This window comes from Haemorhous mexicanus, chromosome 2 (assembly GCF_027477595.1).
Source record: "Haemorhous mexicanus isolate bHaeMex1 chromosome 2, bHaeMex1.pri, whole genome shotgun sequence".
Taxonomy (NCBI): domain Eukaryota; kingdom Metazoa; phylum Chordata; class Aves; order Passeriformes; family Fringillidae; genus Haemorhous; species Haemorhous mexicanus.
This window is the reverse complement of record NC_082342.1, coordinates 79234007-79260547: the sequence shown is the minus strand read 5'-3', so window position 1 is coordinate 79260547 and position 26541 is coordinate 79234007.

The following is a 26541-nucleotide window of genomic DNA, read 5'->3' as shown; positions in this document are numbered from 1 at the left end:
CTTTTTGATTTTTTCAATTCAAATAGCTCACCACCAACACCTACTACTATTTAATTATGCTGTATTATAAATTCACTGCAAGGTAAAGCAGCCTACAGCAGACTTCTGTTCCAACATTACAATTGTCTGTATCAGTGGTATTTCCATGTTTTCCTTTCCTTTCTTCTGTGTCCTCTTTGTACATTAAAAAAAAAAAAAAAAAAGGCATGCTGTCTCTTGAGAAGAAGAGAGAAGTTAATGTGATGTAGCAACGACTGCAAGTGTGATTGTTTTGGTCACTCATATAGGTTACAGGCAATCTTGATGCAAGCTGCTTTTATTCGAACCTTTCCTTAGAAAAAGCTTAGAGAATGATGATTTCTCTGGTTATTTACACTTTGGAGTTTGCACGCTTCTTTATTTGTTCATTTTTTTATTTATTCACTATTCTTTGATTTCTGTCATTGTTGGAAAATTGTTCAAACTAATTGTTGAGTACGAAGCGACTGCACTCAAACTAAGTTTCCTGTGTTCCATTTACAAGAAGAGAAAACAGTTTTATCCAAAATGATCTGGATGCAATTTAAAATTATGAGGCCACTGCCTGAAGATGGCATTTCTAATGAGCTAATGAAATCATAAATAAAGCAGGGAAAACAATAATATGCTAACAGAGACAACTGATAGAGTGAAATACCCACCAAACAAATTCTTCCCTGGAAAAGGATTCTGCCATTTGAAACTTGCAGCACTGTACATAACATTTTCAGAACTACATGCATTTAGACTTGGAATAAACATCAAAATACTTCCAAGAACTGAAAATTATCTCGTGAGAGCTGGTACATACTGAAAAAAGACTTTTTTGACAATGCTGATGCTCCTTATCAAGAGAGATCAGTATACTCACAGACAAGATGTGTGATCCAAATTAAAAAGGAGTACCAGGGAAGAAGACTTGGAAGTTGTGATATCCAGCAACTGTAGGTAATATACACAACTTTTCTGCCCTCACTGAAGACTCTGTGGTAAGTTCTTTGTATATTAAGTCCCACCAGTATTCATCTCAAATATTTCCACAAATACAATTTTCTCAATAGAGAATACTACTATAAAGTCATAATTCTGTAGAAAAAGACATTTCTACAAGAAGAGAAAAAAAAAAAAACAACTAAAAATGTGAAAAACTGTAAAAGAGCCTAGAAAATTGATTATTGATAATGTCACTTCTCAGTAATTTATATGAACAATACCTGGAAGGACTTGAAATAATCCATAGGGCTAAATAGCCAGTAATTTAACAACTACTTGGGAGTAACTGACTTTATGAAGGGACTATTTTAAAAACCAGATTGATTTAATATGTAGTAACTTTTCTTCAGGGAAGTATATGGCTATATAGAGTGCTAGTTTCCCCAAATTGAAAACTGTAGGATCATCTCACTTTTGTATATACTTGAGAATCATCCTTTCATAATGCAGTGCTACTTGTCTTCATTTCAGTTACTTGAATTCATTTTAAAGAACTGTAATTTTCTAGAATCTCATGCACTGTTTTCCTCAGAATCCAACTCAATTGGGAGGACCATTACAATATAGCACAAAATGTGCAAATTTTACCTACATTTAAATTTCATCTCTTATTTATACACCTACTGTATTCTGGCAAAGCAGCTATTTAAGACACCAGTTGATATTCACTGAAATGTAACTTTTTAGGATTATCTCCTCTGTGCATTTTCTTCTAAAAGCTGGCATACATGTCTTCTATTGAAAAGTGACCTCTGTCAGACTCAGAGGGAGGCATATTAGGAATGACATCCAGAAATACTCATATTTTATAAAATTTTCCACTTCCTATTGTAAGATAATATACATCTAAAAGCACAGCTGAAATAAGCTGAAATATATTTCTGACAAAGGCAAGGCAAAAAAGAAGACTTAAACTGGCATAGCATGTGCTTCCACCAAGATTCTGCACTTGAAGATTTGAAATGCTAGAGAAGTCTGCCATTGATACAAAGCCTCTAGAGAAAGAGAAAAAATAAAAAAAAAAATCAAGAAAGAAAGGACTGAAGTCCATAAGTTCTGTGCATGTGTTATTTTGCCATACTGATAACACAGTCCCTTGGTACCCTTGGTACAGTGAAACCCTTATTTTCAGAAAATCTCAGGGAAAAAAATCCCTTAACAGAAAAAAAAAAAAAAAAAAAGACAAAAGTATTTTTAAATAACTTTTCTCCTCTGTTTTTTTCTTTTTTTTTTAACAAAGGACCAATTTACAGGTCAAATAGCAACATAGAAGGAAATACAAACATTTATTTTTACCACTATTTAAATACCACTATTCAAATCGTGGGTGTAAACTGTAATTGTACTTGCTCTATGTTTCTGATTGAAAGTGTTAAACTATTACAAATTTGTCAAAACTTTCAAGTAAGAATTCTCTATCTGATTTGCATGAACAAATACGGAGTACTTTTAGGGTCTAGTTTAGTCTACAGAACTTTTCTTCTCTTACAGCTTGAGATAATGACTTTTTTTACTGTTGCTTACAGCCTTGTAAGGCTCACATGCAAGCTTAGCTCCAAATAGCACCTTTTTTAACACAACCTTCATCTAAAAATTTTTTAAAAATAAAATATTAAGTAATGTGCCAAGTAGTTCAAAAAGTGAATAAAATTACATTCTATATTCCATGATCAGATTTACTCATAATTTGTAGCTGCCTCGGTTCCATAGTCTTAAGATATCATTCAAGATGACTGACAGAAACATTTTTACATAATTGCCTGTGCTAATGGCAAAAATTCTGCAGATTAGGAAATAAATTACACATTGCAATGATGTTTCTCTTATCAGTGCAGTTTGATATATGGATATCTAGGAAATTCAAAAGTCTGGTGTAACAGTCATCAATGATGAAAAAAAAGTGAAAAAAGCCATACTATGTTTTGCTTCATACCATTGAACAGGAAAATGTGTCAGTAATGCTTACTGAAAGAGAATACGCCAGTTTTTTTAAACAACACTGAAGCCTGGGTTCATTCAAATTAGTTTTGAAAACTAAACTATGATTCACAGCTTTCCTTCAGCTATTAATAAATTTAAAGTAGGGAAGCATACACTAATATAAGATGACTTTGTAAATGTTTATCTCTTTCTATTGAGTTTAATGTGAATCTTGATCAATCATTGTCTAATTGATAAATTATTTAAATTCTTGAATTCATGTGAAGGAATCTAGGGGTTTTTATCTGTAACTTAATTCTGTTAATTTTTCTGTGTTCTTAAAGACATTTTCTGTTTCAGTACTGAAAGGTACAATGCGTGACAAGGTAAATTATGCCCAGCTTTTCAAACTTCTTTGCTCCAAAGGCTCTCTGGGATTAATTTTCCCCATTTCTATTTATCTGCATAAAGCAGATTATTAGTGACATTAGGGTTCTTTGAAAAAAAAAAAAAAGAGCAATGTAAATGCAGTGTCTGTGATACAAATATGATTATTACAGATAATTTTCCTGAGATTAGTAAGGAATTATGTACATATTTAGTGTTCAGAGGATGAGAAACACAAATTATGTACCACTGTTTAATTTATGAGACAGAAATGATAGCATAAGAAAAAAGAATGATCAAAAAATTGCTATTTATTTTTCTTTGAGCATTCCATCCTCAATTTCATTCACTGTCCCTTGTTCTAGTCCTAAAAATACAATAGAATAGTTGTTTCTAATTTTCCCACTCTCCAATGAGAAAAATATAGGTTTCTATATGCTCTTAATCTAGAGATTACTTCCCTGTTAATCAGCTCAATTTTTTGCTGACATGAGGCTGAAGATGCTGGTTTGCAAAATGAGACATTATGTGATATCCCTGGCAAACCTGTTTGCTTTTCTTTCTGTTTCTCAGCAGTACTGAGAAAGTACTGGTTATTTTTTTAGTACTTGAAAGATATCCCCCAAGATGTTAATCAACTTTTCTCTGTCTTCCTGAGTTCCTCCAGAGCAAGCCTCATCATCTGCCTATGCATACCCATTCTGGATGGCATCTTCTGTGTTTCTTTTCTAAATAATTACAAAATTCTTGAAGATTACTGAAACTACATTATGTTTGTTAGCGAAAATGAAGTGTTGTGTGTTATAGAGTTCAACACTATGCATTCTCATTTGATTTTCCACATAAAGTAGAATATAGATAACATCAAATTGAATCTATTAAGGTTTATTATGCATAATAATTAAGCTAATGCGTATTTCATATCTGGCACCCTATAGTCAACAACATTAGCCATCTACTCTGCTTGGACTTTCATCAAGTGTGTTTCAGGACATCATTTTATTCTTTCAGTAATAGCTGTTCACAGCCATACTCCATCTGGAAATGGGAGATGGCTTCTATGCTATAACACTTCCAAATGATGTGATGAGATGTTAATTTTATGCTTAAACAGCAGTGAAGAAAACTCCCAAGGGAATGCTTTTACAAAAAGAGGCATTATTTTCAGCAAGCCTTCCAACTGTAAACATCTCTAACTCTTTACTGAGTTATTCTGCTATTTTCTAAAATGTTCTTCTGGTAAAGACCCTATAATATTCCTCTATAGTAGTCAATTCAGGATTTGGGACCATGTAGTGTATATCACTATAATCTGCTACCTAATAACTAGCTGAATTTTGAGAGAAATTTTGTTCTGATCTCTTCTAGTAATACTTTTTTGACACAGGAATGTTAAGAGACATGGAAAAATATACTTGAATATAACATAGACATTCCTTTGCTAGCCCTGCTGATTTCTTGTTTTAGATTAAAAAAAAAAAAAAGAAAAAAAAGCCTAATATGAATTAAAATACATCAGAGCATAAAATGGGTCTACTTAATAAAAAGTCTCAGTAGGTATTCTTATTATTAAAGACTTCAGAAATATTTATATTAACTATTGTCAATTCAGATAGTTAAAAGCCTCAGGAGACCCATCTACAGGACCCCATTATCACTGAGAGGACTGTAGTAGATAGATTTAAGCAATAGTGTTTTATACACTTCTATTAGCAGCAGTCAGATATCTTATCTTGCCAGTCAAAGCATTTCAACAGAAATTGAGCTGTCTCACCTTTTCTGGCTACTTTTGAGTGGTAGAGTCATAGCACCAAATGGTAAGAAATCTCTCCATATGTTTTATAAAAGAAAAAGAGAAAAGAAAATCCTATATAAATCCTATATACCAGATTTCTTGGTTTAAGGAGAGATGAGACCAAATAACTAATTTCCTCTAGTCCCTGTAATTATATTGGTGACATGAAAATGTTGCTCTCTTCAAAGACCTTACGAGCTTTACAGTCTACAGATGTTATTTATGACAGTTGTATATACATCTGATGAACTGTGTGAGAGTATCCATATGTAATCTATATATGTATATACAAGAAATCATCTCAATTTCCTGAAATAATAAAATCTCAAGAAGCCTAAAAATTTCTTAAGAGATACAAGAGCTATAACATTATTTCAACTTTAAAAATTACTACATTGAAACAAGCATGTATATTTCTGTGGTGAGACTACCTATATATGTCTGCTATACTTTTTTCTCTTTTTAATTTACTTTAAAATAGACAGATAAATGACATATTTGTTTTGTACCTAAAAGAGTGTATTCCATACATTTTTTTAAATTGTGAATATTTGTTGAAAAAGGTTTTTTTTTGTACTTTTTTTCAAAAATTTTGAGAATAAATGTAATATTGAAATTTAGGGCGTTACCATAAACTTATGGTTTGAGGCAAATATATGTATTTAGAACTTTTAAATATACATATAAAATTTTTAAAAATAAGAAAATACACTAACTAAACAAGTCATAGCAAATCCTACTGATGAAGCAAAGAAAATTTCCTGGTTCCATCAGCAGCTCTATGTTTGGCCTTCTAAAATGGTGAGAATCCATACAGAATATATGCCATCAATTTCTTGCAAAGCATGAATTCAAATTCCCTTTCCCTGTAGTATGTTTTTAAAGACAACCCACTAGTCAGTGGCTTGTCAGAGGATGAAAATTGACACCTGCTCAATACTCTTCATTGCCCTACAGAGTTGATGTGCTGAAGAGTGTCCTAAGCATACAATGCATTGTAAACAAACTTTAAAGTAATACTAATGGATGGCACAGTTTAATAATCTTAAATTCATTATACTAAAGAGAAATTTTCCAAGAATCCCTGAAGACTAGGAAGATATGAGGTTTTCCAGAGCTTTTTCAATTGAGAAAGATTATTTACATCCCATTTCCTGATCCCATATATAAGTATACCTACACTCACAAACAGACACATAAGTTTATACAAACACTAAAATACACAAGCACTGACTAAACTGAAATGGCACCTCATTTGGCCAAATAAATTTTTAATTGAAAATGCGAAAATTGTTTTTAAGAGAAACTTCACCTCAGTTGACAAGTGATTCTTCAAAAGTAACAGTACTTTGGCTGTAAGTGCAGACTGAAAGGCATAAGGCTAAAAGTGGGCAAACAAAAGGGAATTGCTGGAAGAGGTGTAGAAGCATAAGTAAAGCTTTTAGGAATGGAATGTCTTGCAGGAGAGGAATTCCCTTATAAACCTCTCTGTGTAACTTTTAGAACTAGCGAAAGAAAGGTTTGGTTGTTCATTTGCTGGTCCTAAGATAATAAAGGGAAATATGAATGAAAAAATGTCATTTCATTGTGTTCAAAGTCATATATAAGTTTCTGAGTGTGCATGTGCATGTGTGTGTGTGTATGTTGACATATGTTTGGATTTAAGTCCTTTAAATTCTGAAAAAAAAAAAGAAAATATAATTATATTTTGTTGTTCACTTATGTAAAGAGGATACAACATTTATGTTAGGGACTATGCTATGCAGTTTTTATTCATTAATCATGCAGTTGTATTTTATCCAAGGAATCCTTGATATATTTTGCTATATATTTTATGTTCCATTTGATAGTTTCCACATTTTAACAATTATTTAGAGCAATTTTTTATTGGGAAGCACTCTTGTAATTATTGGCTAAATTAAACCAACTAGAAGATAATTTATAATTATGCCAAAAGAATTCTTATGAATATTAGCATACTATAATAAGCATTTTTACATGAAAAAAACCCAAAACAATCTTATTTAGCTGAGGTAAAGATTATTTTTCTCAGCAGGAGCAAAACTACCATACTGGTATATCCTTTTTCATTATTTCATTGGGAAATTCATATTTCAAGGACACAGCAGAAGTCTACTTTATTCAAACACAAGACTGAGATTCTAAAACCACAACAGTCAAGAAACATGGAAATTGTTTTCTCATTGTAACTGCTTTATTGTATCGGTTTAAAACATGATGCTATTCAAGGGACCTTACCATATATTCACCTCAAGAATGTTACTGAGGCAAAGGTCAAATTTATCAGCTTCCTGTGTAGATTTTTTGCTGTCACCTTATTCCCCTAGAACTGCACCTTTCACCATAAACAAGTTGACAAGTTTTATATTGTCTCTTATAAACCAAGATTATGAGATATTTTAGTACAATCTGAGGAACATAAGGATTAATGCAGAAGCAGAGTCCATTTCACACATGAGACTAAACTTCTCTCTCCTACAAGTTTGTAACAAGAGTTTCTGTTTCATAGGTCTGGTAAAAGCTGTAGTTAAAATTTGATAATATATATATATATGTGCTACTTCCTTAATTAGGTAATGTTCTTTTACATAATCAAATATTTATATACAGTACAAAATAGTCTAGCTATGATTGACTCAATCAGAAGGTTCAAAGCATCCAACAAAATAATTTTGAGAGCAACTAAAATAAATTGAGCTGACATCAGAATAGGATCCCTATTTATTAAATTCTCTATTAAACATTTCAAAGAGCAGTCAACTTACTTTCATCTGAGCTCTACACAATGCAGAAACCAAGACAGAAGGTGTACCGAATACAAAGTGATGCTGTGTCAGTTGTAGAATGTAGCAAACCTAAGACCTCTCTGCTAAGAGTAAGTCTGTCTACAAGGTTGTATGCTGAACAAAATTTGAGTCCTTCCATCAAAGAAAATGAATCAGAAGGCAAAGACTATCACAGCCATCTCAACTTAAAGTTGCCTTAAGTTCACTGTGTGCAGTAATGCACTACTAAGTTCCTATATCTATATTCCCTTTTCCATACCCAGACTGCACCAACTATTTCCCATGAGTTGTTCCCAAGAGATTCTTTACATAGACTACTTTAGCAGATATCACCCTGGGCAACAAACTCTTGTATAGCATTAAATCCAGGGAAATCATGTTCTGATATTTGATTGATCCAAAGAATTTCTCCTTGTGGTCTATCAAGCCAGTTGTCTGGCTTCTCTGTCAGAAAACTTTCTATTGCCTTCTTTCAACAGGATAAGGTTGAAAACCAGCTCATATGCCTGGCTGTCATAAATTATATTTAATTCTTTCCCCAGCAGGATCAACACCTGCTCACAGTGTGAATCTTTCAGAAAAACACAGTTGTCTTATTTTAGTGGCAAAGAAAGATTATGAGGTTGGATATGAGTCAATAAAGGAGACTGTGAACGTTTGCGTTTTTGGAAGAAAGGAGAAAAGCTGACATTATTTTAAGGTTCCATGGTGTGGGTGGTGGAAAATAAAGTTTTATTTTAAAATTATTTTTAGAAAGAAAATTTATCAGAAAAACCCCCATAGTCTTAGTTTTCAATAATTTTGTGCTTTAACTTACCTAGAACGTGTAGAGCAAAGCAGACACAAAGTACTTCTTTCACAAAAATAGTTGAAGTGTGAAGGACTGGAGTTTTTTTAAGTTCATATCCTTCTGTTTACTCTTGCACTCTGTATTTTATACTACTGTAAGGATTCTGTTTGCAAAGAAATTTTACTTTTGCATTTATGTAATATGTCTTCTATAATGTTGCTACAAAAACTAGCTGATATTGCTACTTCTATAACAATTTTATGCTGACTAGTTAAAATTCCAATATATTCTGCTTTTCCTTCTCCCGAAAGATTTTTTTTTCTTTTTTGTAGAAATATAAGAACACCTTATAGCCTCTGTTTCAGTAATAAATGATTATTAAAATAATCTGGACTAAGTTAATATGATTTCATTTAGTGGTGTGTACAGTATCTTACTATAGGAGGCATAGCTCAAACTCCCACCTTATTATTTGGGTGTCTAAATTTGAAAGGTTTGGGGTTGGTTCCTTAGTTCAGAAGAAATTAATTCTTCTTTGAAATTCCGTCTTCATTGGCAGGTCTAACTTTAAAGGCCTCTAGACTCTGCATTTAGAAGAGCAAAGTTCATGAACTTTCACATTTGCATTATGAAAATATTTAAATTCTAATGTTTGCAGGCCAGCATGAAAACTGGTGTACACCAAAGCATAGTCATTACTTATTCACTATGAAGTCTCTTTATTTTTCTCCTAATGCATCTAAACCCTTAAAATGTAGCTAAGCTATTTAAAATGCTTCAGAAGCAGCACAGTGTCTGTTTGTCTTTCAGGATTTAATTGAGATTATACCATGTTATAAGCAGGGTTGACTCACAACACACAGAAGAAACCCAAAACTATCCATGTAAAATCAAATTTTAGGCTTAAAAAACCAGCTCTAAATCTGCTGCTAGTTACAGATTCATTCTCTAATGAAAAGCAAAAAACCATGAAAACTCAATGTTATGGAGCAAAACACAGGAAGTAATTGTTTGAAATCAACAAGCTCTTTTACATAGAAAAAAAATGCTTTCTTATAATTTGACTATGAAAACATGGGTTTTTAAATATTATTTTCCATCAAGTTTAACACTTGAAGCTTTTGGAGTGTCTACAGTGAGGTCATATTTCACACTCATAATGTGAGTTATCTGACCTGGATTTTTTTTCTACTTACTGTGAAACTGTACAGAATGAGTGCCTGAATCTCTTTCACTGATTATAAATGACCATAGCATGCTGAAGAAATGTGTGTATTTACAATGAGATGCCCACATATTATCTCCACTCAAAAAATAGGTTTTTTGCAAAAAAAAAAACTATTGTAACCTCATTTTTTCCCACCTGCTGCTTCTAACAGACCTATAGTCTTTTTTATGCTATTATCATCCAGTTGAAGGGTTTAGCTTTTCTCTGAGGAATACAGTTGACTGGTTTTCTACTTTTTTCTTCTCCTTAACTAATCTCCTCAGAGGATTAAAACATTTACCTTAAAGCACAGTTACCAATATGATTAAATTGTTCTGTGAAGTAAAGGTAACTTTAAACATGGGTGCTCACAATTTTCCCCTTACAGACTTCATTATAAGTACAATAAACTCTTTTTCTAGGACATTGGTTTTCAAAGGTTCAGCTAAAATACCTACAATTATTGCTGCTAGAATAAAGTTTCTTAGCAAGTCTGAATGATCAGAAAGATATAAAAAAACATTAGAAGGACATCCTTGGCTTATGGTGGTAAATTCAATGTTAACCACTGACAAATGACAAGGGTGTTTTAACAATGGGCCACAACTAATTTCACCTCTCAGAGAACAGCCTCACAGTTACCATTTATGATAGGAAGTGGTGGTACCATGAGTGAAAACACATATTCATGAGAAAAACATTATATTAAAGCAAAGAAGTACAGTTTCCTAGTGACAGGTTAAGGAATCAACGTGCTACAGGTTAAAGTCATAGCTAACATGGGTACTTGGTAAACAAAGGTCATCGACAGTTCTAGTTCTGGGCTGCAGCCTGCTGCAAAAGATCTTTAAAGCATTTAGTCACTGTGTCCTGAGGGTCACCTTAGTTGTAAAATCACATCTGGGATGAAGATGGAATTTTTATAACTACAGAGACTCCTGGACAGTTTTTCTTCCTCCTCTTCTGTGAGGCACAGCTCACTCCCAAGGATCATGTCAGATCATAAACTTTCTGCTTTGGAAAACTTCAGGCCTCGTTTTTGAGTTATCTGTTCCATGGAGAATACTGGCTTGTGGTTTGACTCATTTGTACTTCAGACATTTAGAGTGCTACAGGCCATTGGAAGCATTCTGCAACTAGTGTTAAGTAGGGCCAGATACAGCAGCAGTTCTCAGACTTCTGATATAAGACCTTTTTGGATTGGTCTGTTACTGAGACAGGCTGGTTTCAGTGCCCCTGTCTATACTGAAAAATAGAGAGAAAAGCATCTGCCACAGACTCTCATACAGTTCATGGCTAGTTGAAAGTTAATTAATTTAGGATAGTAATATTGTTCGGGTATTATTATGAGGTGCAGCTTGTGTTTATCCAAAAAAAAAGTGGACTACCTACATGAAATAGTTTCTGCTAATTAGCCATTGCCTAAACACCCTCAACATCAATAAAGCTAACTGCATATGGGGAAGACACAGTGGTGCAGATGATAGGATGTAATCTACTTTTTTTCTTTCCTCAGGATAAGTAGAAAGCAATATACTTAAATAGCTAATTTTCATTCAGGGACATCTTTCTGCTCCTGTTTTTTAACCAACATCAGTTATCTTTTCTCACCACCTGTCTCAATTTGGAATTGACAAATATTTCTTGTACTGTCTCAACAGCATAGTAAAGGATCGTGTCAATCCTGTTACAGCCACTGCTCTTATGTTAATATGATTATGCTATATTAGCATATATTATGCTAATATAACTAATATGTCTTTACTCTGATAATAATATGGACTTTCATCTTTCTTTCTGATTTGAAGAGAGCAGAAAAAGCCAATGAACAAGCCAAACAAGTGGTCAGTAATAGGTAGCTGTTGTTTTACATCCGTTCAGCAAACGAGAAGCCTGAGCCAGCAAGTCTCATTCTCTATCGACACCAAGGAAATAAGAGTTTATCCAGTAATATAAGTAAAAGGTGTGGGGCTGAAATTTTTTTCCAAATGCATTATAGATTCAATACCAGTAACTTCCCACAATCAGATTCTTGACAGCAGGTTGGCAAACAGCTATTGTGATGGGTCAGGGACTTGTGGGACTGAGCCTTGATGTCACGTCACTGAATTGCAGCTCACAAGGGTCTTAAAAGTCCTTTTGCAACAGAACCACACAAGAAATTCAAAGCGAAGTTCTCTCCCCTTTTTGTTCAGCATCTTCCTGTTCAGTTCCTGTGATAATTGTCCATATCTTACAAGTGAGCCCGATTTGTTTGTAGCCTTTAAAGCATCCTTTTAAGCATACCGTAACAAATGAGTGAGCAGGAAAAAGGAAGGTAGCATGACAACTCCTGTTCACACCAAGTAATTTCAAAGACTTTATTTTTTTTTTGAAAGAAAGATGTAAACCATGGCAGGACTATTAATTACTAGGTCTCTTGCCTAACTTGTGTTTGACTGAAGCCAAGTAAAAACATTTTTGTCTTGCCAGGAGTTTTGATGGATGAGCATCATGTAAACAAATGACTCATTGGTCTCACTTTGTAGAGAGAGAGAGAATGAGACTGTCAGATTACTTTATAGGTAATGAGAAGACAGAGACCCTTATAGAGCAAATTAACCCCTTTGCCCTCCAGGGTACATTTAAATGAATCAGACATTTCTAAAAATATGTCTTTGAAACAATATAAAAAGTTTATTGTGATTACTTCAGATATAGCTGAAGTATGGGTGTCAGAGCTTTATATGCTATGTAATAGTGATTTGATTGTCCTTTTAGAGATTTAAGAGAAGGGAGAGAATGTTGTAATAAATAAAATTTTATACATTTTGGAAGATTGTCTATTGTCCTTAATACATTAAGCCCATGATGGGATTGAAAAAGGAACCTCTTAAACAGGCGTATATGTCTGTAAATTACTGTGACATTTGAAGGTAGAATGTCAGCTGAGCTCATTACATTTTTGATACTGATGTCTTATAAGGGCTTCAGTCTGTAGATAGAGCTACAGCTGTTTCTGTGAGCAAAAGACAATTAGGTTAAAAACTCAGTCCTGATTTTAACAATACTAACATATTTCTGAGGGGCGTAGCACCATTCAGATAAATGACACAGATTTGTATAGAATTTATATGAAAAAATAATTTAGCAACTTCTAAAATGGCACAATACATTGAAGTTACCTAAAATAGTATTGGGGGAAGAAAACAAGAGTAGGGAGTTACTTTACATTATTTGAATTGTAAAAAAGAATTTAGTCCAGGCAAGAGACATAGAATTAAAATATTTGTGGCAAAATAATCTTTCACATACTTAAATACCAGAGTAGCAGTTTCATATCTATGAAACTCTGAGCTAAGACCTTTTTATGTCGGCACCCATTTGGCAGGTCTCAAGCATTTACTGAAAATGCCAAGAGAATTAAGTACAAATGCAGAACTGGTCACTATTGAATAGAATGTTACAATGAAAATGAGCCAGCATTAACTTATGAAAAGAGAAATTACCTGCAATTTTGAGATGTCAGTCTTCTGCAGACATTTAAAATTAAAAGAGAATAGTTTTCCTTCTTTGGGTGAGATGGTCATTTTATTTACATAGATGTCAATCCGTGAAAGTGCCACTAAAATAAAGTAGGTAATCTAACTAATACTGGAAGCAGAATATTTTACTGTTTTTCTCTGTAAATAAACATAATGGATGAAAATTACTTGTGTAAAGCATGATACTTTTATAGATGAAAAAACTAGTAATCACAATAGCAGCACTGTAAGGAAATTAATAGACAAGGGGAAAACAAATTTTCTAAATCACATATAATTTAAATGCCTTCTAAAAAATATTTTCTCCCCTTTGTTCTTATTTTGTAGGGACTTCACTTCCAACTGTACAAGAATTTATCCCTCACTTCTTCAGTAATGCTTCATGCTGTTTTTTCTATCATGCATGTTTTGTTCTTTTTTGGTCTGTTTACTTAATGAGAACAGAAGAATTTTTTCTCTAAAAAAAAGTGGCTGTTCTTCCAATTCTTGCAGGGTAGGCAAAGACCTAAGAAGATGCATCATTAAGCAGAGTACAATAAGAACTATACATGTAGTATTTATTTGCTTTATCTTAGGGATAATTAGTAGGAGGCATTAATGCCTGTTCAGGAAGTCAGCGTAGACCATGGTTTTCAAATTCAGACTTAAACTAGAGAATGACCTTCAGAGTTGTAATGTATCTGTATCACACAAATTACAAGATTTTTTTAAGTCACTGCTTTTCAGGGATTCAGGTCTTAAAACCTTGTGATTACACTAGGCCATAATTTCTTTTTTTTGTAAACTACCAGCTTTGTATGAGAATGCAGGTATAAAAACATGACATACGGAATAAAAAATAGAGGTATAAAACCACAATATTCTTCAAGTTTTTAAAAGTCATGACTATTCTGTCAATTTAATGACAGAATTTAAATTTACACTAAAATATTTAGGATTTAAAGCTTGCTTTTGGGATTATTGATAATAAAACATATTTTTTGTCATATTTCAGAGCAATTTCTTTCAGAGGTTTGGAATGCATGAATATTAAAATACAAAGAGAGGTACTCTACATTGAATATTACCACTGTGCATCTGTTTAGGAGAACTCACAGTACTATTGCTTCAGATGAAACAGTTCACAATCAGCAATGCAATACTGCCATGTCTAAAAGCAGTAATGGACATCCCACCAAACAACAGTGTGTTCCTGTTCCCTATGTTATTTATAAATGCTTATCATTAATTATAATAAAACCATAATTAATAATAAATAATTATGTTTCCATTTGTTTGCTTTATCTATAGTCTCTAAAAGCTCTTTGGATATGTGGCTATGTAGCCCAACTCTTCAGGAGGCTCAGGAAATGCAGGATATGACTTTAAACCCATTCACTGGATAAATGCCTCTCTGTCTTTGCTGGAGTAACATAAAGTTCTACATTCAGGGGAGATTACTGAGTATGTTATTTTATTTGTCATTCAAATGTTTTTCAGTTTTTCTTCAGATTTTAGCTCTGCCTTTCTTGGTTTAAGAAATCTTTTCAAAATAATAATTTTACAAGTTGTTAAAATACATTAAACAGATGTTGGTTCAATAAATAGCTTTTGGGCTATGTTTTATAAAGTCTTAATTCCTGTGGTTTTATTTATTCAAAATTAGAATTTACTCTGCAAGCCCAATCCTAGCATAAGCTAGTGTTTTTACAAGTATAGTATTAAAAATTCTGTTTAGGTCTTTTCTGTAAGTGCAATATGTATAGAATATCTTAGGAATTAAAGGAAAAAACCTTCTTCAAAGAGAATATAATAGAAAATTACTAGTCTAGCCTATTCTTCTTAGTACCCATATGGAAATAGGTAAAATTTCATATACATCCAGAAGAGGATGTAATCACACCTTTTTTTATTCAACCAACTTTGATAGAATTAAAAAACATTAATTTAAAGTAGTCACAACATAAAGGCTTAACCATGCTTTTGGCATATAGGGTTCCTGACATGAGTCCACAGAATTATGCAATACAAAAAGACATGGAGCCTTTATCCTGTTAGTTTCTCCACTTTGTTACAGATAACCTCCCTGCCTCCCATGTTTACATGTGTCTTTGAGAAGGAGAAGTTCAATGATCTCATGAAGCACAGAGGTGAGGCTGATTTACTTTGCCATCTTAAATACTTAAAACCTGTAACTTTGGCATCATATAGTATTATTTAGGTAATCTGGGTGAAGTCTATTCAGTTTAAGACTCAGAGAACTTAATTTTTTTTATTCTCTGCCTTGAATATTTAAATACTACTTTTTTAAAATGTTTTTCAAATTAAAAGGGACATTTGCTTTCATCATTACTTCTTCCTGACTTCTATTTCTCCTTTCTTCAGGCTGGTTATTTTCCAGTTCTCCTTCATGTCTTGAGAGAAACACTAAGTTTATGAAAATTCATTCTTATCTCCCTTGGTTAATCTATCTTATATAAAAGTTACCGTCTGTCCCAGCTTCCCATATAATTTCTGTCAGCGGGGCATTGAAGTGTACTGTCTATTATTCCACTTTCCCCACTATTTATAGAAACACATTATGGCACCTTCCCCCACCCTCCCTCCCCTCCCATATCTGACATGCATAGTGATATAGATGCCTTTGCTTCATGACCACGTTTCAGCTTCTCCTTCTGATACCAGAGGCTGCTTTTATCAGCACTTCTTCTTGCAGACTAAGTGATCAGCATGAAGACTACAGGATTTTGTATTAAACCAGTGATGTGATAAATGGGTTTGGCCTTAAAAAGACCTATTCATCTCATACACTTACTGGAATTTGAAGATTGGTTCATAAGCTGCAATTCCAGACCAATTATTTTAAAAGAACATTAGAACAAATGTAAGTATTCTTTTCATGAAAAGTGATATAAAAGTGATCATAGGGAAAAGATTCTTATTTTAACATGAAAGAGTAAAGAATACATGGCAAATACAACTGTGATCTCTGCTGGTAGCAATTTCCTTTGAGGAGAAACATGGCAGCATCAGATGATTTGTAAATTGAGCCATCAATACAGAGGAATTACAATTTGAGACAGTCAACAAAAACTCATCTTGACACTAGAACACTTATGAAAATGAAATAGTGTTATATATAAGCATGATTTTTATATCTCAGTTATATTAACCAGTCTTTAAAGTAGCTATATGATGCATTGAGACTTGGTCTTACCTTAGGCAGGTCCTATTCCCCTGTGACAGTATGACAGAATTTTTATGTTTTGGTGGGGGTTACATTTTACAAAAAAAATCAAAGTTTTAGCTACATCTGTAGGTATCACTTATGAGCAGAGAACTGGGTGTAAAAAGAAAGTGAAAACTTTCTCTTAAGTTCATTTGGTATTTTGTTCTTCTAGTGTTCAACTCCTGCAGTGCCTTTTCTAATCATCCAAATCCAGTTTGTTACATCAGACTTTACAAGGAAAATATTTTGTTTTAAAGGATTGGGAAGGAAGTCAGCAACAGACAATAGGAAGTTGTCATTTTTTTCCCAGCATAATCGAATTTTAAAAAACAACCCTTTCACTTTGCAGAGCTGAAAAATACAGGCAGTCTGCTGAATAATGAGAGCTGGCAGGACATTCACTATTAAACCTGCCAGCTAGCAGAAACCTTTAGCCTAGCAATTAAGTTGAAGTATGACAAAAGCATAGATCAGATTTTTTGCACTTAACTCACAGAGGACAAGTTATTATCTATCATTTCAATTCCAGTATAATGAAAATTATTCATCTAATGAGAAATGATAAATGAAACAATACAGTTCTGTTTTCTATTGAAACAATAATTTAAAAAAAACTTCTAAGAAATCATTAAAAGCAAAATAATGCAGCCAAACTGGATTTTGCAGAGAGTTTAATCTCTGAAACATTAATGGCAACTGAAAGAACTCAAAACCAAATAAGCTTCAGGCTCCATATTAAACTGCATTTTAAGTCCAAACTGTGACAAAATGAACAAATAAGCAGTCTGAAATGACACCTCCTATAATTTTATGTACAAAAAATAGAGGACAGATTTTATTATTGCCTGTAAATATACTATATATTATATATTATATATAATAATGATAATATAATTTATATGAAATAAATATAAATTTTTTAAAATCAAGTCTTACTTACTCATCTATGGATATGAACAGTAAGAAGTAAATAATATCAAAATTACACATTTCAGCACATATTAAGAATCACTCCTTTTTTAGCTCCAGGTAATGCTAGTCACCTTACAGGGTAAAATAACCGGGGAAAATGCAGACTAAGAATAAAATTTAAAGGGATGCCTGAGGAAGGAAGATTGGAATTTTGCTACAGAAGCAATTACTCTACACGGTAAATTTTAATGGGTCAGACATGATGTAACTGAAATCTGAAGATTTTCACTCCGTAAAGAAGACAGGAGAAGACACAGATTGCAAGGCCTTGGGTAAAGAAGAATCTTCCAATGGCACAAGAGAAGATGGTATTTACAGGCAAAGAATATTATATGTCTATATATACAAATGTGCTAAAATATATAACATTTATCTGTTTTTAGAATATGAAGTGTTTTATGTCACCTAACAATTGTCTACAAAATTATAAGATTTTTTTACTGTCTGTAATGAAGAAAATTAAAATGCTAGCTGTATTAAGAAGAATAGGAAGAGCTATAGAGGAAAAGGAATTAGAGTTCAAAGACTAGAAGAACAGAAGTATATGGTGGTTCTGAACAATTTGCTTTCTATGATGTTCCACTTAACAATGATAATGAGGTATTTTCTGTATTTCTATATAATTACTGTTAATTTAAACAAAGAAAAAAATTGAATTTGCATGAGGACTGTAGTTAGGCTAAATGGGGGACTTTTTAACCATAGGAGGCAGAAAAAGTCTCTAAAGGGAAAGAGGGTTTCTTTAAAGGCCATCTGAAAAAAATTTGATTGTTGCAATAAAAAATTATGTAAACTGCATCAGTACGCTGAAAAGCAATTGTGTTATATTGTCATTAAATTGAAAAAAAAAGAATCAAGTGCTCTTGGTACTAAATGATAGTAAATCTTAATAAGGTCTTAGGTATGATATAGAATACATTCTGAGGATGTTTTTGCTGTTTTCCCAGCCTTGTTGTACCTTGAAACCTATAGGCATCACCTGAGTTATTTACACACATAGCTGCGTTCTTCAATTCTTCTTCTCTTTTCCGAAATGAAGAGGCTCCATATTGTATCAGAAACACTTTTTTTGATGCCAAAGTGTGTGACCTACATTTCTGGATAAGAAATAAGGCTCTCAATATAATCTAATAATATTTCAATCATCCAAAGTATTACTGCTTCCTTATTGTCCGTCAGCAATTTTATTAACTTTTAAACCATTATTTTGCTAAAAATCATTGGTGAAAATATGAAATATTAATTAAGTCAGTTGAGGAACCTGTTCCTGTACAAATAAACTTGTGGTCCCCTTTCATCATTATCAACCGTGTCTTTCCCTTAGAACAATCCTTTTATTTGTTTTACAAATCTCTATTTTCCCCAGCTTTCCTAGTGATGTGGCAGTGTACCAAGGTCTTTATTGATGTCTAGGAAGATTGGATCAAGAATATTTTACTACTGTGAAAAAAAAAATCAATTATCCTGTCTAAGAATATAGTAGTTAAACTGGACATAATTTTTCTTTGTTAAATGTGTGTTGTAATGAATCCAGTCTCATCTAGCTGAATTAATTTTTTGTCAAGTACATTGTTTTGACTAGTTATAGATTTTTTTTTTAATGATTTAATAGTTTTATTAATTGGAGGAAAACTGTATTTTATGTGAAGTCATACAAAACTAAAATAAAAAAAGAAGAAATAAACCTGCACTGATAATTAGGTGGCAAAGACCTATTTCACTACAAATATGTTTTCTGCAATTTGAAGAAAAATAAGAAAAATACATAATAAACTATGGGGGGAAAGTTGTCAATGCATCATGAAACTGGCCTATCATTTCATTTTATCACCAACAGTTTCACTCTTTTAGGACAAGGATTTAACATAAATCATTAAATTAGCCTGTTGTCCAGATACCAGAGTGATAGTCTGAGCTGAAGTGATAAGGAAGAGATGATATTAGGTATTTCATTCAAATGTGCAATTCATCACTGAATATTCCTTTTGTATATGTATAAAAGGAGACAATAGTCTGAATTTAAGAGAATGGCTTTGTCCTAAACTTCAATAATAACATTCATAACAAAAACCCAAAAATAGTAATCTAGTCCAGACTAAAAGCTGCTGTGATTCAGGATATAGGGAGCTCCCAAAATGATGGAAGTTTACTGGGAAACTTTTGGACATTTTACTGAAAACCTTATTTTTAAATAAAGCTTGTAAACTCCTCTTTGTTTGCTTTTTTTGTAAAAATTTGTAACACTATAATAGAATGGATGGGCCCAAAAACGCATGTGTGCTTCAGAATTTCACATCTAGAAACTGAATATCACACAGGATTATTGATAGGTATATTCCTATACACCTGTAAATTCACCAAGTATTTTCAGGACAACATAAAACTCAGCTTAAACAAGTTCTTTCTTTCCTCAAAACTGTACTATATATAGATACAACAAAACACAGAGCTACTTTGACATCAGTTTTACTGTAGAATGGTTCAAAGCATGCTAATTTTCCTTTTCTTGTATTTCCCAATCTACAGTTTATTTGTCTTTCTCATGCATTGCAAGAATGGTACAATCTGAAGGATGCTGTCCTGGTTTAGGTCAGGACATGCTTAGACAAAAAGGAAAGGTGGCCATTCCACTAGACCTTTGGAAGTTTCCCTTCTCCAAAAAAGGTCACATCTTTCACTTACTTTAAATTCTCACTTAAGAATCCAATGGCATATTCCAAGTACAGTTTTTGAAATAAGTATTGTTTTCTTTATTCTGTGTATGATTTACAGAAGTTAGAATGAGAATAATTTGCAGTTGCATTGCTCTTAATTAACTACTACAGAGGGAGATTTATTTTGGGATTATAAATCAAGTTAGTTTCTCTGTAGCCATTAGCATCCTACATTAAATCTCAGCTGTGAAACAGAACAAAACTCTTCTCACCAGCTGGGGCAGTTCTGTAATTGGTTCAATGTGCTGTAGGGACTTTTCCCAGGTTTCCAAACAGGATCCAGGGTAAAACAATACCCAGGGCAAAAAAAAGACAGATATTAATCTTATCCAAAAAAGAGTAAAAATACAATATCTAGGCCAAAGTATTATATGTATAAGAAAATGCTAATTTATTCCAGGAAATAAATTTATTCTGTAAGTAATTTTTAAAGCTTTAATTTGCCAATTCTATCAGTCCTTGTTTGTTTCTCTTTTAATCTTGATTTAACTGTGTAATTGCTGAATTGGAAATTTCGAGTTCCTTCTAACTGACCTGCTGTCACCTAAGAGTTTACTAGTAATTGAATTATTGTCATAATTAAAGTTCATTACTACTGTAAAATGAAATCCAGCCAAAGCATAAGGAATACCACAGAGCACATTGAATTTTCTAATATATTCTAAACATAATTTTTCATCAGTGAAGCATGTAGCTCAGCTTCTGACTAAGGAAGGAAGCTGATTTGTTGCTCTTGCTCTGAATGATGCCAGCAATATCACACTTCCATATACACTAAATTATGTATATTTTTATTTATTGCCAATAGTTTGGCTTTCAAACATCACAAACCCCATTACTTTCAAATACTCTATATTATGCAGATTTTTATTTCTTTATAACATTTTATTTGCTTTTCAAATATGTCTAAGATCATTATTAACATCTTTGAAACAGATTTAAAAAAAAAAAAAACATTAATTCTTTAGGAACTTTATCTGTATTCATGTGATCACATTTTACACATTAATTCTCTAGGAACTTTATCTGTATTCATGTGATCACTGTTTACTGCACTTCATTCCTAATCTTATCATTTTGAAGATAATTATTCTGAAGGAATGTGTTATACATGTCATTATACAGCTTTTAATAAGTAGGTTAAACAGTATTCCAAAAATAAACTTTTGAAAAGTAGGTAAGGCATATGCTTCTAGAAGTGAACAAAATTTTTACCTTTGGGACTACTAGGTGTAAGGGATTTTTAAAACCGTGTGTTGCTAGGATATACATGATTGATAATATTTAGAAAATATTTATTATATGAAATTTATTTTACAGGAGCTAATTACCTGATCAAAATAGGAAAAAAATTATATCAAATTTTCTGTTTTATTCTAGAAGTTTAGTACTTTTAGAAATATGTTATAGCTGTACTCAGCTGATTGTTAATGTTAACTATGACATAATTGTAACAGGTATTCTTGACTGCTCTCTAAAGCTGACTGCAGCTGAATAACTGAAGAAATAGCAATTTCTCCCTCAATAGCTGAAAATGATAAATCTAGTTTAACAAAATTAATCTGAACATTTATGTAAGCATATTTTGCATATAAATCAATATGGGATAGAAAATATTACTTAAATATTTCTATTGGAATATATTAATAGTAACAATCTGACTGTTCATCAAATCCAAGTATATTCAGTATATTTAATATGTATTTATCACTTTGTTTTTATTTTGTTTCCACCTAGCTTCTGTTCTTTTAATTCTGGCATTGATTACCTCAGTTTATTTCCCATTTCTAGTTCTATTTTTATATATACTAACATTTTTTATTGACTGATACATACTGCAAGATCTGGCATCTGAAAAGTTGGATAATATTTCAGCAGTAGGAATGTGCAAGCTTGAACAATACAATTTTCACCATCTACATAAAATGTTGTAGTTAATTTAGTATCATTGAACAGATGATATCCCTCACAGCTGTAGCAAAAGTTTGGCATAAAGAAAAGAGCTTTTTTTTCCCCTAGTTTGTTTCAAAAGCTGCAGTCAGCCAGAGGGTTGTAAGGGAAGCACTTTCAAATTCAGCAAATAAGAATCCAAACTATACTCAGGGGAAAATAATGTGTTGTAGCTCCCTAGTTACAGATGGTGCATTTTACTAAGTAACCCCAATTCTTGTGAACTTATAAAGACTATTTGAAATTTAAAACTCAGGTGAAAGAGTTAACCACTAGGATACAAAAATAAAGTGTAGGAAACCCATTTCCACTTTTACCTAATAAAAATAATAATAGTAAGAACTTGGACCTGAAAGGTGATCTACAACAATGCAGAGTAGGCAGTCCTAGTATCTCAGAGAAATGTGCAGAAAATCTCACAGTAACCAGCTGCCAGCACTGTATGGATGGGGACACAAATACTGAGTCAACCAGCCTCACTCCCAGCCTGTGTAATTTCTCTCTTGGTCAAAAGAATTCTGTTAAATTTGTAGTGAATTTTACCATTAACAATGGGATACCAATTTCTCAGACCAAAGTTAACTATACTATGATTTCTGTGGGTACTAGGGACAGGAATTTGAGACTGCATCAGGACATTGCCCTCAAAACAATGGCTTGGCCCAGCAAGGGGTGCCCTTGTGGCAGGCATTGCTCAGGTTTGTTGCTGAATCCTAAACTGTGAGTGCATGGGGATTAGACTTGGCAAAATATTTAGGCAATAAATTATGAATAGGATAAGAAATAAAAACTGCCTGGCTCCCTAATAGAAGGCATTGTTGTGGACTTGTTCCTTTTTATGCTGTACTTTCATGGAAAAATGTACAGAAACTGGAGGAAGAGAAGAGTAATGAGGAGAAACACACAAATAGCTGAAGTGTTCCCATTGAGAACCAGAGGTCTTGGGTGGGATGCAGAGTCCTCTTCTTCCTCCAGTAATGATGAGGGGGTTTTATTGCCTCCCCAGGTATAAGCAGCTTAATCACAGTTACTGAAGAGAGCAAGGAGAGGAGAAGGCAAACAGGTCTGTGTCTGAGGCTGTCCAAGGCGCGTGGCTGGGGGAGTCCAGCTCCTGCCGCGCAGCCTGAGCGGCTGCAATGGTACCTCAGCCCCTGCCCACACACCCTGCTGGCATTACACAGTCTGGCAAGGAGCATGTAAGGCCCCAAAAAACTCACTTGATGAGACTTCTAACAGGGCTTATGGTTGTTTACATATTCTGAGTAAGAGACACAGGAGAAATACCAAGAAGATATTCTCAAGAGGTCAAAACAACAAAAAAGGCTTTACTGACAGCTTTAGAAAATCAGAGATCTTTGGCAAATTCACTCAACATAAAACACTTCTTAAAGCATTAATTTAGCAAACTTTAAGCCCATTTGATTTTAAGTTATTCAAAAACTCCAAGACGTCATTCATTTTAAAATTTAGCTGTGGTGGCTAAGTGAAAAGACTACATAAAATCAAGTTTTATGAAGAAAGCCTGTCTGGATTACTGATTTTCTCTTTACAACATAACTGAGACACTCTGTTCACTCTTTAGACCACTGAGGTATACTGAATATTCATTAGACTATGATATATGCAAGGGCATTTAGAATATTTCCGCCCCTAGAGACAGTATCTAGATTAGAAAACTCTAGCATGTTTTAGCAATTCCCTTCAAATTTACATTTTGTACCTATTGAGAGACTCATCTATTAATTCAAGCCAAAACTCTTTACTGTAGTCACTGGCTTTTCATGTTTCTGCTATAATGTGAAACAAAAGAGCTGAAATTAATATGATTTACAATGTTGTACACTTTAAACAAGTAATCATATTTTTTTGCTCTGACTGCACACTGCTAATAAAGGACAATGTTGCTCAACAGGAAAACTAAATTAATTTCGTGTACAGTATAATAATCAACACATGAGATTCCTTTTATTTACTAAATTCCAAATGTTCAACAAGTCTGTTGTGATGAATTCTAAAATCTTTTAGAAAAAAAAATATTGACTAAGTGGCAGGCATATAGATAGTGGATAAAATGTGAAATTTACTTGAGATTTTTTGGATGGGTTAAGAGTAACATATTTGCTGTCATTGCAAAAGAGCATTAGCTCCAAAGAGAAACAAACTGTTTTTCCATGTCTGAAATCACCTGATTTGTTTTGTAAATATTTAATTTCAACTAAAATTATTAAAAAATAAGAGGTGTTAAATTGAATAAAATTCTGTGAAAGTAAGGAAAATTAACAAAATTATATCTGTCATCTCTTTTCCACAATCTGTTAATGAACTGGATAAACTCAGAGATAATTCGTTAGTAAGGGAGAAGATAAAAATAAATTATATACCTATTAAATAGATTTTTCCTGCTTTTCAATGAGTATATCCATGGAAAATAACAGCGGTGGTTTGTATTTACTTGTTTGTGATGAGTTAGCCTTGGTGAAAATCTGAGCTTCGACTTAGCCACCTGCTCTCATCCTTCATCAGGGTTGGGGTAGAAAATAGTAAGAATGGGAATGGGAAATCAAAGGTAGGTATAAAGAAAATGAGATTGCTACTAATTATTATCTTAGGAAAAAAAAATCAAATTGGGCAAAACAAACCTTATTTATTGCCTGTTAAATATTTAATCACCATTTCAAGTAGAAGTAGTCAAAAAAATCAGCACTAAATCAACAACACCTCTCTTTCCCATTTTCTCAGGATCAGCTTCACTCCCTCACTCCGAAATGAAATAATTTTGAAAAGACTCAGCTACACTGCAGTGTCTAAACATCTTTTGAGAGAAATGTTGAGGGTGGAAGGGTGGAAATGCCCATTGTGTCACCTTTAGTTAGACTACATATTTCTTAGAAGTGAACATTCAGACTTAACTGTGTCTTTGAGATGTCCTATTAATGCTTCTTGACAATTTCTCAAATGCTTGAAACCAGTTTTTTTTTTTTTTTAATTTGGTTGTTTTGGTTTGCTTTGGTTTAGTTTGGTTTTTTGTTTTGTTTGTTTGCTTGTTTTTTGTTTTCTTTGTTTTGTTTTATTGGGGTTTGATTGGTTGGTTAGTTGGTTGGTTGGTTGGTTTGATTTTTTTAATTAAAAGACTGTAAAAGAAACCTAGGCAACATTTCTGGTAACTAGCTTGAAAAGCATCTACTGAGCTCAGATGTCTAAAGCAGGAAAGATGTTGCCTCTAAGTTGCTAAAGGCAGCTCAGACAGGAAAGGAGGACAGTTACATTTAATATTAGTATAGTGCTTAAATTCTGGCAGTTAACAAATGAAATGTCTTAGTGCATCTAAAAGCCTGTCTCTAATTTTAATTCTACCTTTACTGAAGTGAATTACAAACCTCACAGGGCTCCCTAGTGTGTTCAAACAAACTTATGAATGATTCATTCCATGTGTTTGTGTTTCTCATTTTTCCTACGTCAGTTTTGATTTGTTTCCAAGATTTGACTCGCTTTGTTGTGATGGTTGATTTTTGGAACAATGCTATTTCCTCTTGCCGGATTTATTTTATTTTCTGTCTGATTTTATTTATTTATTTATACTCTTTTAGTTTCATTAATGTTCAAGGGCTCCACACAATGCTTCAAGATGCTTCATAACTTTTGTGATCTCATCAGTGGCTTTTCTAACCTGTCAATAAAACATTCTTTCTGCCCAGCACACAACAAAACCTAACATTTGTTTTAACCTCAAGGATAGACTGTAGCTAATGGATCTTACGAAAGACATTTGAGCTGTTGCAGACTTGTACAATTTAAACTTTTGACAACTACTTGTTTACCTTTTATGCTGTATACAAAACATCCCATGCAATCAAACAGTAAAGAATTAAAAATTTTCACATATAAAATGTGTCAATATCTTCTGCTTGGTATTTGCTTGCATGTAAAGATATTAAATATTGTCAGGTGGAAAACAGAATCCCTCTGATAGACCTTTGTGCAACATTTAATTCTTTTCACATAGAAAAATGGGAAAATACTGCCTTTTACTATATTTTCAAGATGCAATGACTGATTTTTCTTTGGGATTTCTTGGGGTTTTTAAAATCTCTATACACTATTAAACAGGTTTTTATCCCTCTGCTGAGATTTCATTGATAAAAATAGAATACTTTTTTCAATATGTAATATTTCCAATTCTTAAGGGGGAAACCAAAGGGAAAAGTTTGGAAAGCTCCCTATTAGCATCAGGGTGCTTGTATTAGAAGTCTCTCATT